The sequence below is a fragment of the Colius striatus genome, chromosome 8, assembly GCF_028858725.1.
Source record: "Colius striatus isolate bColStr4 chromosome 8, bColStr4.1.hap1, whole genome shotgun sequence".
NCBI lineage: Eukaryota > Metazoa > Chordata > Aves > Coliiformes > Coliidae > Colius > Colius striatus.
The window spans coordinates 10,348,754-10,361,658 of NC_084766.1; the positions used below are offsets into that span (position 1 = coordinate 10,348,754).

At 42.9% G+C, this 12,905-nt stretch overlaps 1 protein-coding gene across 1 annotated transcript in view; it reads left to right on the forward strand.

Moving 5' to 3' along the window:
• The first annotated feature begins 4,998 nt into the window (after window positions 1-4,998).
• Window positions 4,999-12,905, forward strand: part of PHYHIPL (phytanoyl-CoA 2-hydroxylase interacting protein like) — a 125,840-nt gene continuing 117,933 nt past the window's right edge. The window contains exon 1 of the mRNA XM_062001703.1: window positions 4,999-5,083. The gene's annotated coding sequence lies outside the window, so the exon portion shown is untranslated. The remainder of the gene's footprint in view (window positions 5,084-12,905) is intronic.

The window sequence follows — 12,905 nt, forward strand, 5'->3', positions numbered from 1 at the left end:
TTCTCAGTACTGTTTTGAGGTTGTAAAGAATGTGTGAAGCAGGTGCCTTCCTTGCTAAAGCTCCTGAAATGAAGAACACTGGCCCTGGTAAGCAGAGAGCAGTGTACTGGAAGCACCTACAAAGGTAAGTCTTATCTTAAAATCCTATAGAGGAAACAAGTTGATTGTAAAGTTGCTTGTGGTATATCTGCAATCAGGCAACACATTCCCTGTTTGTTCTTTGTTGTATGCATCATGGGTTGCTTCAGAGCAGGGGTTTGAGTCTGCTGTCCTTGGAGGTCTTGTGCTGTCTGTGTGCTGCATTGTGCAAAAGGCTCTACTATTTGATTGTGGCTGAGTATCAATGCCTGTATTTGGACTGCAGAAGGATTGTAGAGGATATTTTAGGCTCTTAGTGCCTGTCTTTCCTTGTTTTAAAATGCTTTTTTGTAGCCAGGTGTATTTTGGATTGTATATCTGATCTTATTCAGGGCTTGGTCTGGTAGGTGCAGGTCTAAATACTTATATCAAAACACTAGTGCCCTGATAAGGGGCCCTCCACTGCTGCATGTTTGGTCTCCAGTTCTGGGTGCTGCGTGGCAGAAATGGTGTGTATTTCTGAATATGATCCTCTGTGGTTTTATATTGTATTTCAGTGTGACCAGTGTGATGAATTTAAGGGTTGGCTTTGGGAGAGAATCATGTATTTTCATGCAGATCAAAGGTCATCTAAGTCACAGTTGAGGAAAAAAAGGTATTCAAAAGAAATAGGTTTGGGGTAGACTGTTGAATACATTTAGTTGTTTAGTATCCATACAAATCTGAGCTGGTACCTTTATTCCTGAATCTCTGCTGGTTTATTATGTTCATATGAACACAAGATCAATCAAAAAGTGGTCATGATTCAAATTAACAGTATCTTTAAACATCTGATAAAGGGATTGCTCTCTGGTTAGAGTCACCGGTATTTTTGTGAGGCTTGGTAGTCAAGGCAATAGCAGATGGCAAGCATTTCCAGCAACATGCAGTGTGACATCTAGGCAGAGCTTTCCCAACACCCCTACTGTGGCAGCAGATGGAGAGATTGGCAAGTAGGGAGGATATTACTTTTATAGTATGCAGTGCTTCAAAAGATGAGCTTTGCTGGCTGAGCTGAGGGGTTGGCACAGCTGAGCACACTGTGGCAGACAGGGCCCAGGGAAGAGGAACAAGTGCTAGGAAAGGGGATGCCAAAGTCACCACAAAAAATGTAGCAAAACTCCTAATGGTGTTTTGAGGTTTTACTCCCTTTTGGCCTTTTGTGACCTATTCTAAGGCAAAGTGTCAGAGCTGTGGCTTTTCATTAACCTATGCACGTGCACACACAAAGGTCAGCATTTCAGCTTTCTGGAAACCATTTGTTGTTGTTTCTTGGACAAATCAAACTTAAATATCTGAGCACCTCATTCAGATAATTTCTGATAACAAGTGCAGGTAACAGCAGTGTTTAAAGTAATGTCTAATTGAGCTAGAATATGAACCTATCTTTCTTCTGCTATAACTTTGTTTTTTCAGAGCTGGTAAATGAATTCTATGAAAGCTTCTGGGTTAATTCTTACTTTACATCATGTGTTATCTACCCTATTGTTTTCTTGCAGCCTGTTTTCACATAATGATAAAACTTTACCAAATGTTTTTAAGCAATCTTTATGGAATTGATGTTTAGAATTACAGTCCCGGTGATCAGATTGGTATGTGAAAATGGTCACGTTTTGAGCTTGTGTTGATTAGTTTCTTATTTCTAGAGGCTTTAAAATTGTATCCTGATGTAGTTGAAGATGTCCCTGCTTGTTGCAGCAGAGTTGCATACAAGACCTTTAAAGGTCCCTTGCAACCCAAAGCATTCTGTGGTATCCTTAATAACTAGGAAGTGAAAATAAGAAGATTCTCAAGTAAATGAGTTTAAAAACTGAAGGTTTTAAGGAGTTGTTGATTGGTTGTATTGGTGAATAATGAATATGTTGAAATGGAAACCATTTAGAGCTCTTACTCCTCCATTTCTTGGGCTTTGCTATCAGCTTGTGGAAATCCAGTGTTTCTTCAGGTCCCCATGGGGCTGGCACGTTGAACAGACATGAATCTCCTCATGTAGCTCTGGAGAAGTGGGCTGGGCCTTCACACGTGCTCTGGTACTGTGCAGCGAGTAGTAATCCACATCTGCTGTGCTGTTACACTGGTACATGGGAGACTGACAAGTTTTTGGTGTACAAGGACGGTTGCAGCTCAGATTCAGGTCAGAAGCAATTGAAGAAACCTCCTTGTGAGCATCATTGATTAACCATTAAAGATTTTTCTTCCTTTGCGTGTAAAGCTAGAGCAGGTTAAAATTGCACTCGGTGGGTTGTTAGCACAATACACTTAACATCTAGCTGAAGTTTTCCTGAGGATAGTGACCTGTGAATTGTGTTTTAAAATCTGCCCCTGAGCTTTGAGGTGCCCAGAGGCACTGTCTGGACTCATCAGGCATCGTGAAGCAGCTGTATTTCATAAGAGTCTGGAAACTGTCCAGGTAACAGCCTCACAAAACAACATGGTTCTGGCTGAAACTCTGAGCTTCATTAGGTCAATATAGTTACATGCACTATGGAATGTAAAACACACTTTTACAAGATTACATAAAAACATCACATGCTTACAGGCCTTATAACTAGTGAAGCTGGAGGAAAATCACCTAGCGCTTATTAAACTTTCTTCCATCCTCTAAATTCTGTAGTCAACAACAGAGACATACTTCAGACATTACTCTTTTAACCAAAGAGAAGAAAATAAGTTAAACATTTTCCTAGCTTAAGCATTTCAATAGTAACTCACTCCATATTTTATACAGTTTGTGGAATTGCAATTACTTACCTTTTTAATTTTGTTTTATTTGAGGATATGATTTCTTCAGCTCCAGGAAAGCTTGAGGTGAGGGGGCCAATGACTAATGTTTTCTTTCTGTGAAAGTTGTATTGCACTGGAAATAACTTCAGCTGTATGGAAGCTGTTTTTTGAGATGTCACAGGGTGTTGTTCTGAGCATATTTCTACTTACTCTTACCAGTGGTTAATATTGAATTGAATATAGCACCGAAAATGGGAGACTCAGTGCATCTCCTGTCGTTTGCACAACAGCTTAAGATACATTAAGTGTTTTGGCAAAAGCTGATTGCAGGAGTTAATATAAGTATGTGTGAGTGTTGGTTTATTTTTGCTTTGTGGGTTTTTTTTTCCTCTAAACCCCAGAAAGGTATTTTTTGCATGCATCTGTGAATGTAGGATTTTAATGACAGTTTCTACAATATGTTTCTTTTTTTTTACTTGTTTGAAATTGGAAGATTAGTTGGTCATTCATCTTTAGAGGCTCTAAGTTGCAGAGAGGAAGATTTTTCATGGTAGTAAATGAGAAACATATTTGTGCTCCCCAGGCAATGAAAAGAGGAGAGGTAAAACTTCTATAACTGCAGTGTGCTGCACAAATATGCCAGCCAGTATGTACTAAAACAAGCAACTTTGTCAAGTCCTGCTTGGTTGAAGCAGACAGTGACATACCTGGGAACAGCTGTGCTGGGGTAGGTCAGGGTCTTCCAGGACCAGAATATCCCCTAGGGTTTCCTTTTGGGCTCCAGCAGATTATTCAGAGGCTTCCACACAACAGGATCAGCTTTCATTTTGATAGTTACGTTGAGAACACGGAAAAAAAGATCCACTGTTTCATTTCTTTAATGTTTTGGGTCTTTTTTTCTTTTAAAGTATGTGTGGAAAGAACACAATCTGTGTGCCCACCTGGGGCAACTCAAGCCTTTATGGGATGCTTGTCCCCCTCTGCCTGCTTTTCAGGTAAGGTCAAATTTCTCTTGCTGCCACAAGCATAGCCCAGCTCCTTCAAACTCGTCACTTCTTTTGGGTTGTTTTGGGGTGGTTGGGTTGTTTTGGGGTTTTTTGAGGGGAGAGAAGATGAGATGAGAAGGTCATGTTTAAAAATTTTAACCTCTTTTCCTGATCTACTCTAATACGAGTGAAACGTGTAAGTGAACATGGTATGAAGGTGAGACAACGTTATCCACATGTTCCTAAGTTGTCCACTCGATAAAAATGAGGTGAAACAATCTCTGCAGTTGCTCAGGCTGTGCTCATTCCTTGAAACAGGTTGCAACACACTTCCCATGAGTGATGCTCTCATGGTACAACACTGGGAAAATGATGTTTTTGATTTTATTTTTAGAAGAAAAATGTGGTTTTGTTATTAAACCCTGCAAGTTTCTTTTTAAGTTCTCCAAGAAATCTCCAGAGCTTCTCCCTCCCAACTAATGCTGCCCTTGATTTGCTGTTGACCCCTGTGGGATGAAGTCATCAGGAGAAAGTTCTTGCTTTCCTGTATCTGTTTTCCTACATAGCCTTGTTGCTTTATTAATTTCAGCAGAGTAGGCATGTGTTTTAAGTCTGATGACTTGTGTTTTGTTAGGAAATCCTCCCACAGCACAGACCTTTCTAAACACTGTTTGTTGACTTACAGGAACGAGATTGTTCCTGTTGCTCCATGCTGGCCTGTGGAGACCGGCTGACATTTGTGTGTGGCAGCCACATGCTCTGGGAGGTGGGAACAGCTCAGTCCCCTTCTTGTTTGCAGAGTCAAATGAACAATAACAATGAAATAACAACGTTTTTGTCTGAAGGGGGCTTTTCTGTGTTAAAATGCACGTCAAGACAGCTTTGAACAGGTATCAGTTCTATTAAAAAGAGATGCTTTCAGCCAGGAGGCTCCCGCGAGCCTTGCTGGCACACATTTAGGGTATAGGTGGTATGTCTGGATCTGTCAGCCTGCCTGAAAGAATCAGGGTAAGAGCAGCCAGTTGAAAAACAAGCAGGCATGCACTTCCTCTCCTAATCCCCATCCACCACAAAGAAGTGAAAAACTAGAGGGGAGGGGGGAATGTTTGGCATCTCCCCACGGAACACGATAATCCCAAAGGTGATGTGAGAGTGCTTCATGATCACACGCTGGCACTGGCTCCCCGCTATCGCTGCCAGCTTCCTTCCCACGCGTGCTCAGTCCCGGGGGTGATGTGAGTCTGGATGATGGACAGGTAATCAACTGCTGCAAAATTGGTGTTTTGGAGATTGTTATGTTGCGAGGTGCTTGCTGCTTAATGAAATGCAGGATGCTGCCACGTATCGCATACTTACACGACCCCGCTGGCTGCCTGCTCTGCTGGCTTTTGGGTTTGGCTGGGCTTTAGCTTTTCTCAGTGTCAAATTTCTCTCTTCTCTTGCCATTGCAGAGTAGAGGATAGGCTGAACAGTGCTAGGGAAGGCAGCTGAAGTACAGCCTTGTGTTTTCTCCAGGGCTGTGAGCCCTCAAGAGAGCAGCATCTTGTCTCTGAGTACCTGCCTGCAACTGGGAGAAACACTCTTAATGCAGAACTTGTGTGAGACTGTTGTGGAGAGAGAATGATGAAGGGGAAGTGAAGTGCCATCTCCTAAGGGGAGCATAAATGTTTCTTATGGTGATTTCTGTGCAAATGAGAGTCTGTAAAGCTTTTGCTAGCAATGGCTATCCGCCTGCAGGTATGGAGCCAAAATGCCTTCCCATGGCAGACTCCTCCCTTATCCTCAAGGATTCTTGCACAGCATAGAGAGGCTTTCAAAAAGAGCCTGATAACAGTATTGGAATGCTCCCATGAGGGCAGAGCTGTGGTACACAGGCCAGGCTTAGATTGTCTGCACCTGACAGTGGTCAGGACCCTGGCATGTGAAAACCAACCCATCCCTTAGAAAACCTTCAAGTCTTTATTTTGCAGTGATGAAATAGATGACAAATATTTGCTATTAAAAACAACTCCACTGAGATACACGTGATGTGTTTTGCCATTTACTGCCTGAAGCGTGGGTAATGGTCTGTCTAGTGCTGTCTCCTTCCAGTGAGGACGATTCAGGGAGTGGTCTATAAATGGTGTAAATAAATTCCACAGCAGCAGTATGTGCCTTGGGGATGGGTTGTCCAACGTGGCCCCCAAGCTCTGACTCAGCTCTTGTGTTTTGCTCTGGAAGGGCTCAGTTTGCCCCATCCAACTGGCCAATAAACATCTACAACTGTTGTAATTCTTATTGCTTAAGCTTTGGTTTGGTTGATTTTTATCATTTAAATAAATATCTAGAATGTAATAAAGAATAGGATGTGTGTCCTGTGATATCATATCCAAAACAGACTGCAAGTGATACACTCCACCTCTAAAAGAGGATTTTTCACACTGGCATTTCTCAGATAGAAATCTGCATTACTTTACCTTTTTTTAAGTCATTTACTCTGTTTTCCCTCTTTGTGATCTTGTTTGTTCATTTGCAGTTTCTTACAGGTCTTGGCAGCTCTGCCAGCTTTCCTTCTCTTGGGCACTGAACTCTTAGTAAAAACATCCACTAATTTGGCATTGGACAGAAGTTGCTTCTGGGTTTGTGGTTTGGGTTTGGGGGAGTGGTATTTGGTGGATTTTGTTTGTTTTTGTTCTCCTCCACATGTATATGGAGTGACTAGGAACATAAGGAAAGAATGTTCACAGAGCATATCATTTAATTGACCTTCACCTTCAGAACGATCGTTTCTGTGCACAGTGGGGGAATGACTGGGAAGCTCTCACCACCCCCCAAAAGTGGCTACTGTCAAACAGCTGGGGCAGCGCAGCTAGTAAGTACATTGCACGCTGGGGTTAGGCTCACAGGCTAGAAAAAGAAGCCACAGCTCAAAAAACAGTAGAGACATGTGACTGGTATGCAGTTTTAGGCTTGTCCAGAAACAAGCGAGGTGAGGTTTGAGGGATCATTTTGCAGAAGGAAATCGTTCTCCTCCCACCCGTCTCACACAGGCAGGCAGATGCAGGGAGGGGGCCCAGACAGAGGCAGAGGAGGGATGATGTTTTGTACTGACACAACAGCCTTGTCTGGAGAGCAGCAGATGCTTTGTTACAGTTTCAAAATAAACAGATGACTTTGGGCTCGGGAAAAAATACAACTCCTGGAGAATAAGCTGACCCATGTGCTCAGCAGAGCTGTGCTTTCTCACCACAGGAGGAGCAAAGATTTACCCCACCTTTCAGACAAGAGCTGTGAGGAGAAATTGTTTTGTGGCATTGGTTTACTGGCCAGCCAAGGGAGGAGCCTCTGGGGCTACTGCCCATCTGGGTCTGTGTGGCCCCCTGTGGCTGCTTGCCTTTCCAGGCAAAAGCATCATCATGCCTCTGAGAAAGGACAGACAGCATGTGAGCTCCTGCTCCTATGCTCTAGAAGAAAAATCATTATCAAGTTGCTGCAGTTATTTCTACCATTAAGGAACAAATGGAAAAAAATCAACATGGGAAAAATGTTAATTGTTAGGGTGTTACCCTCTGCTCACCAATGACACTGGTCCTGGCATGTGTTGGCTCTTGTTAGGAAGCCAAAATACAGTCCAAATTCAAATTAAGCTCTAATGCTTTGATTTATTAGGTACTTTTATATCCCAATGTTTGTCTTAGGTGCCTCTCTGAAGTCCTATCAGTAAAGCAGACATTATTGCAGCTACCTTAGAGGTGCAGTGAGCTGCTACTGGCAACATCACCAGGCTGCCCGCACGGATCACTCAGCCCACCCCCTGCTGCGGGGACAAGATCACTGCATACTCATATGGATGATGCTTTATTCCAACTAATTGTTTGCACCATGTGCTTTTATCTGCTAACACAAACTCCTCCTTTCACTCCACCTCTTCTGTGCCCTCCACCTCTCACGTTACAACCGGAGATCTCCCGGATGACTACAACAGTGCAGGATCTCAAATATGTTTCCATAAGCTCAACAGGGCTTCCCCTGCCCCGGGGGGAGCTCCTCCTCAGCTGTGGTTGCCTGTGATGCCTTCCCTGGCAGTGGGTGCTGAGGAGTGTCGATATACAGCCTTTCTCAAAGCCAAGCTCCTTGCTGAGCCAGCCTGCTGCTCTGCTTACTGAAAAGAAAGTAAATTTTGGTGCTGTGGCTCCCCTGTGCTCAAGCTCTCTGCTCTGCCCTGTTCTCCAGCAGAGCAGGACTGGCCTGGCTCTGTTGGACTGTTGATTTTTTATTTATTTATATTATTTTTCCATCATGGGACTGCAGGCACAGTATTGCTGGCATTGACTTCTGCCAGGTGTTGTGTTTGCAGGCCCAGCACATCTGTGGGGGACAGCTGAGTCCTCATGCTGCAGAGTTGCACGTCTGTGTTCCCCTAGGCCCTCAGGGGAAATCACAAGGGGAGAGAGTTTACATGAGAGGGAAGAGCAGGATCTACCTGGGTTTAGCAGTGGGACTCTTGGCCTCTGACTGAAGAAACTTTGAGTTTTCTGAATCTGGGAAAAACGACACTACTGCTTAATCTGCTCCAGTATGCAATAGGGACTAGGTTAGTTCAGCGTCAACAAAGGACAAGTGAATTGCTTGACACATTATAAAGCCTCTTGTTTCAAAAAAAAATGACCCCAAGTTGTTTGGGTCATGCAAGGGTCTATTCCCATTTGACCATTATGTTCCCTCAATCTAAAACTGTGATCACACTTCTGATATTTGTCTGCCTGAACAATTTGTAATGGACCTGTGACTTCTGTAGCTAGGACTGATGCTCAGACTGCAGTGCTGTGTGCTCCTGCTGTTCTTATTTGAGTTGGAAATAACTACAGCTTTGCAAAGCATTTGATCTAGATCTGGACATGAAATGGAGCCTTTTGGAGGTGTTTTGCAGCAAGATCTTTGATGCAAGTTTAATTGACACAAAGTTGAGAAGATCTGGGAATTAGTCTTGTGAGCTCTCTGAAATATTTTTAGGTCTGGTTGCAATCCAAGGCTGTAAATGGAGGGTGCAACTCATGGATAGTGCAGCAGCAAGGGCCATAAGTGATAGGCTTTTTTGAGTACAGCAAGTAACAGAGGTTTGGGCTTGAGCTTGCCAGGGACTTTTGTGACCCAAGCAAATAAGAACTTTTGGCCCTAGGATGATGTGATAAACCTAAGGTCAAAAAGAAAAGATTTTCCCTGCTGCTCTCCTCTCCTGCTTTCCTTATACTCTTCCTATATGCCATTATAGCTGGCGTTTTGCAGAAGTGAAAGGCAGAGTTTTTGTTACAGGCCCTGGGTGCTTCCTTAAGGCACAAAAGGCTGCCAGGGACCACATGGCTGCTATTTGCCTGGGAATGCAGTAAATCCTCCCTTGTTCTCCATATCCCATAGTGCAGTGGGTCTCTTTCCAGCATTTACAGATTGAAGAAAGATTAAAACCCAGGACCTATGCAAGCATTGAGTCAAGTACTTCCAGCTAAAGTCAAAGGTGTGCTTCCTTCCTGCTTACACGCTTCTCTACACAGGGTTCCCATACAACAAAAGGCAAATTAGTTCTCCAAGTCTTGTGTGTATATATATGGGAACACCCATATATACGCACAAAAAACCCCCACCTTGTTACTTTTAATCCATGTCATATGCTGCTCACACCACAATTTTCACAGCCTTCCTGGTGGCCTTCTTACAAGGTAAATTTCCCTGAAAAATCAAAGAGACAAATTGTGTGACTAATGGCTTTAAGGATGGTGGTTTTTTTCTGTAGAGCGGAAAAGTGGAAAAAGAAATGTTCTCAGTTCTTCTGCTTAGGTGTGAAAGTTGCCAGACAGCTTTCAAACAGTCTAGGCATCTAATTCCCAGGAAAAATCAGGGTTTGTGTCCACAATAATGAACACACCTTTCTTTTTAAAAAAACCCAAAAACCAACTTGTTGCTATAAGGTAAGAGATTTGTTGTCCAAGGGAACATTTACGTTACTTTATAGTAAAATAACCTGAGAGGCAGCAGAATGAAATTTCAAGTAATAAATGATGCATTTAATAAGCCAAACAGAAATATTTATATTAAAAGAACCTCAAAACCCCAAAAAGCTAAACCATCATCTTTAGTAAACCCAAGAGTGGCTTGATTTTTTTTTTCCTTTCTTTCAACTCAGTCTTGGTAAACATATGTTGGGAGAATGACAGCTTCACTAAGGCACTGACAGGAAATTTAGCAACCCTGGATGTTACTGATGTTTACAAAATGATTTTAAACTGATAGGCATGTCAGAACTGTAACTGGTGTTTTGTGTTTGGTTGTGGCTTTTTTAAATGGAGGCGTTTCCAATTAGCATGCATGTGATCTTGTATTCATAGAATCATAGAATGGTAGGGGTTGGAAGGGACCTTTAGAGATCATCTAGTCCAACCCCTTGCAGAAGCAGATCAGCCTAGATCAGGTTGCATGGGAAAGTGTCCAAGTGGGTCTTGAAGACCTCCAAGGAAGGAGCCTCCACACCCTCCCTGGGCAGCCTGTGCCAGGGCTCCATCACCTCAACAGTGAAATAGTTTTTTCTTATGTTTAAGTGGAACTTTTTGTGTTCCAGCTTCATCCCATTACCCCTTGTCCTGTTGCTAGCTACTATACAAAAAAGGGATGTCCCAACCTCCTGACACCCACCCTTTAGATATGTGTAAATGTTAATAAGATCTCCCCTCAGTCTCCTCTTCTCCAGACTAAACAGCCCCAGTTCCTGCAGCCTTTCCTTGTATGAAAGATGTTCCAGTCCCCTGATCATCTTGGTGGCCCTGCACTGGACTCTCTCCAGCACTTCCCTGTCCCTCTTGAGCTGAGCAGCCCAGAATTGGACACAGGACTCCAGATGAGGCCTCACCAGGGCAGAGTAGAGAGGGAGAAGAACCTCCCTTGACCTGCTGGCCACACTCTTCTTGATGCATCCCAGGCTACCATTGGCCTTCTTGGCCACGAGGGCACATTGCTGGCTCATGGTTAGTTTATTATCATGAGCCAGCAATGTTCCCTCATGACCAAGAAATTGGTTTAAATTAAAATTAACAAAACTTGAACTGGGGTACCTAGAAGTTATTCTCTGCTTAAAATCTCTACTATGTGTTTCTTCAGTAGTTTGTCTACATACAAGCTGAAAAGGGTCTCTTACCAGGCAGATTTTTGTCTGAGGAACAGTCTCATCAAAATATTTGCCTTCACCTTTCAATCTTAGTCACTTAATAGCCGTTTGAATGACTGCAACTACTTGTTCCTTGCACAACCATTTTAAAGAATCCAGGGCATGTAAAGACACAGCATATTCTGAAAGGGTTTTTTAACTTTGCAGAGTAAGGATATAAGGAACTTGAGTCCAGTTACACAGACCTCAGGGGGATGCATGTTGTTGGAGTTGCACTTGCTGTAGGTGCATCCGTGCTCCTGAGCAGACAGGCATTTACTAGCGATTAAACTTATTTGGTTACAAAGCAAACATGCTTTGGAGGACCTGCATCCAGTGTGGTATCACTGTAACAGTATCACAGGGTGTGAATCAGAGTAAGCTACAGTGCAAGACTGAGCACCAGGGGCACCTCTCGACTCGTTGCTGAAAGCATTGGTGATGCTGTTTGTAAAGCCTCAGAGTGACTCTGAAGTTTGAGATCTCTTCTTGCTTGAGCTTTTTGTGAATTGTGTACCTCGGTAATGAGTAAATCAGCTTCTAAAAACATTGACTCTTAACAATGAAAACATGTTGGTCTTTGAAGGGAAACTTGCCACACTTCCAGAAATTATGCCAAGGATAGAACAAATTCCCATGATATCAGCCAGGACACTTTTATTGCCATTCATAATACAGCTGATGAAGCACAACATTGCACTGTGAAGACTTTGGTATAAGTTTCTACACTGCATTTGCCTTCCTTTGAAATAGTCTCCATAGTGGAAATTGCACAAGTCTCTTTTTTTGTAAAAAGAAAAAAATTCTTCAAACAAAAACTAAGCACAGATATGTTTGTACAAACTTTTTCACACATGAAAAAAGCTTTCTGGTCCATTTGGCTTTTATCCAGCTTTTGGCATGCACTGGGGAGATTTCAGGGACCTGATGGCACATTTCTGCATGCACTAGGAAAAAATGATATCCCTAGAATAAGGAATAAGCTATTTACAGATGTCTTAATAGCAGCTGTTTCTCTATTCTGATGAAAGTCCATTAGAGATATGTTTAAAGTGTTTGTAAACATTAGGCTTTTTGGTTTGTTTTAGAAGTTGGTCTGGTTTATGTGCAGTATTTCAATCCTTAAAGAAAGAAATGAGTGACATTAATATCGTAATCAAAGCCAAGCTCACTAAGGTACAATTCCCTCAGTGGAGAGAGTTGATGGCTACATACAGCCTTGGTGGTTGCCACGTCCTTAGTGAACAGGGCCAGGAAGGCTGTGTGCTCCCCAAAGGAGCTGCTTTACCTTCCTCCTCTTCTCTGGCCAGAACTATGGGGGAAAGCCCTGCCAGGAGGGTGAGCTTAGCTTTTGTGATTGTCCCCTCAGGCAACTGTGAAGACTTAGGCAGTTTTGCAGCCTAGTGAGCTACTGCTTCAACTGGTGATTGAAAGATCCTCATTATAATGCTTACACAGAGCAGGAGCGCTGCCCTTTACAGAAAGGCCATTTCCCTGAAATGTGGAAAGCCCAAGTCCTCTACAGTTTTGGGTTCTGTGGATATGGCACAACACTGGTGTTTTGGGGAGTTGGAGTGCTGCAGTAGTGATAGTTTTCAGGCAAGGATTCATCCAGGTGAGAAGAGATCCTGTAGGTGACTGGATAATGTCTGGGGAAGGGGAGAGGACATTTGCCATGTGCCTTTCTGTGCCAAAGGTGCTGCAAATTCTTATTGTGCTGTGAATTGGATGTGAAAGGCTTTGCAGTGTCAGTGGGTAACAAAAATCCCATTGAGACCAGAATTGTGCAGCTTCCTTCACTCAGGAAAAAGCTTGGTGTTAAATAAGCCAGTACAAGCGTTTCTCTTAACCATGGAAGATATATTTTAAAGGACGAAAAGCTTAGCATTCAATTCCCATTTATCTAT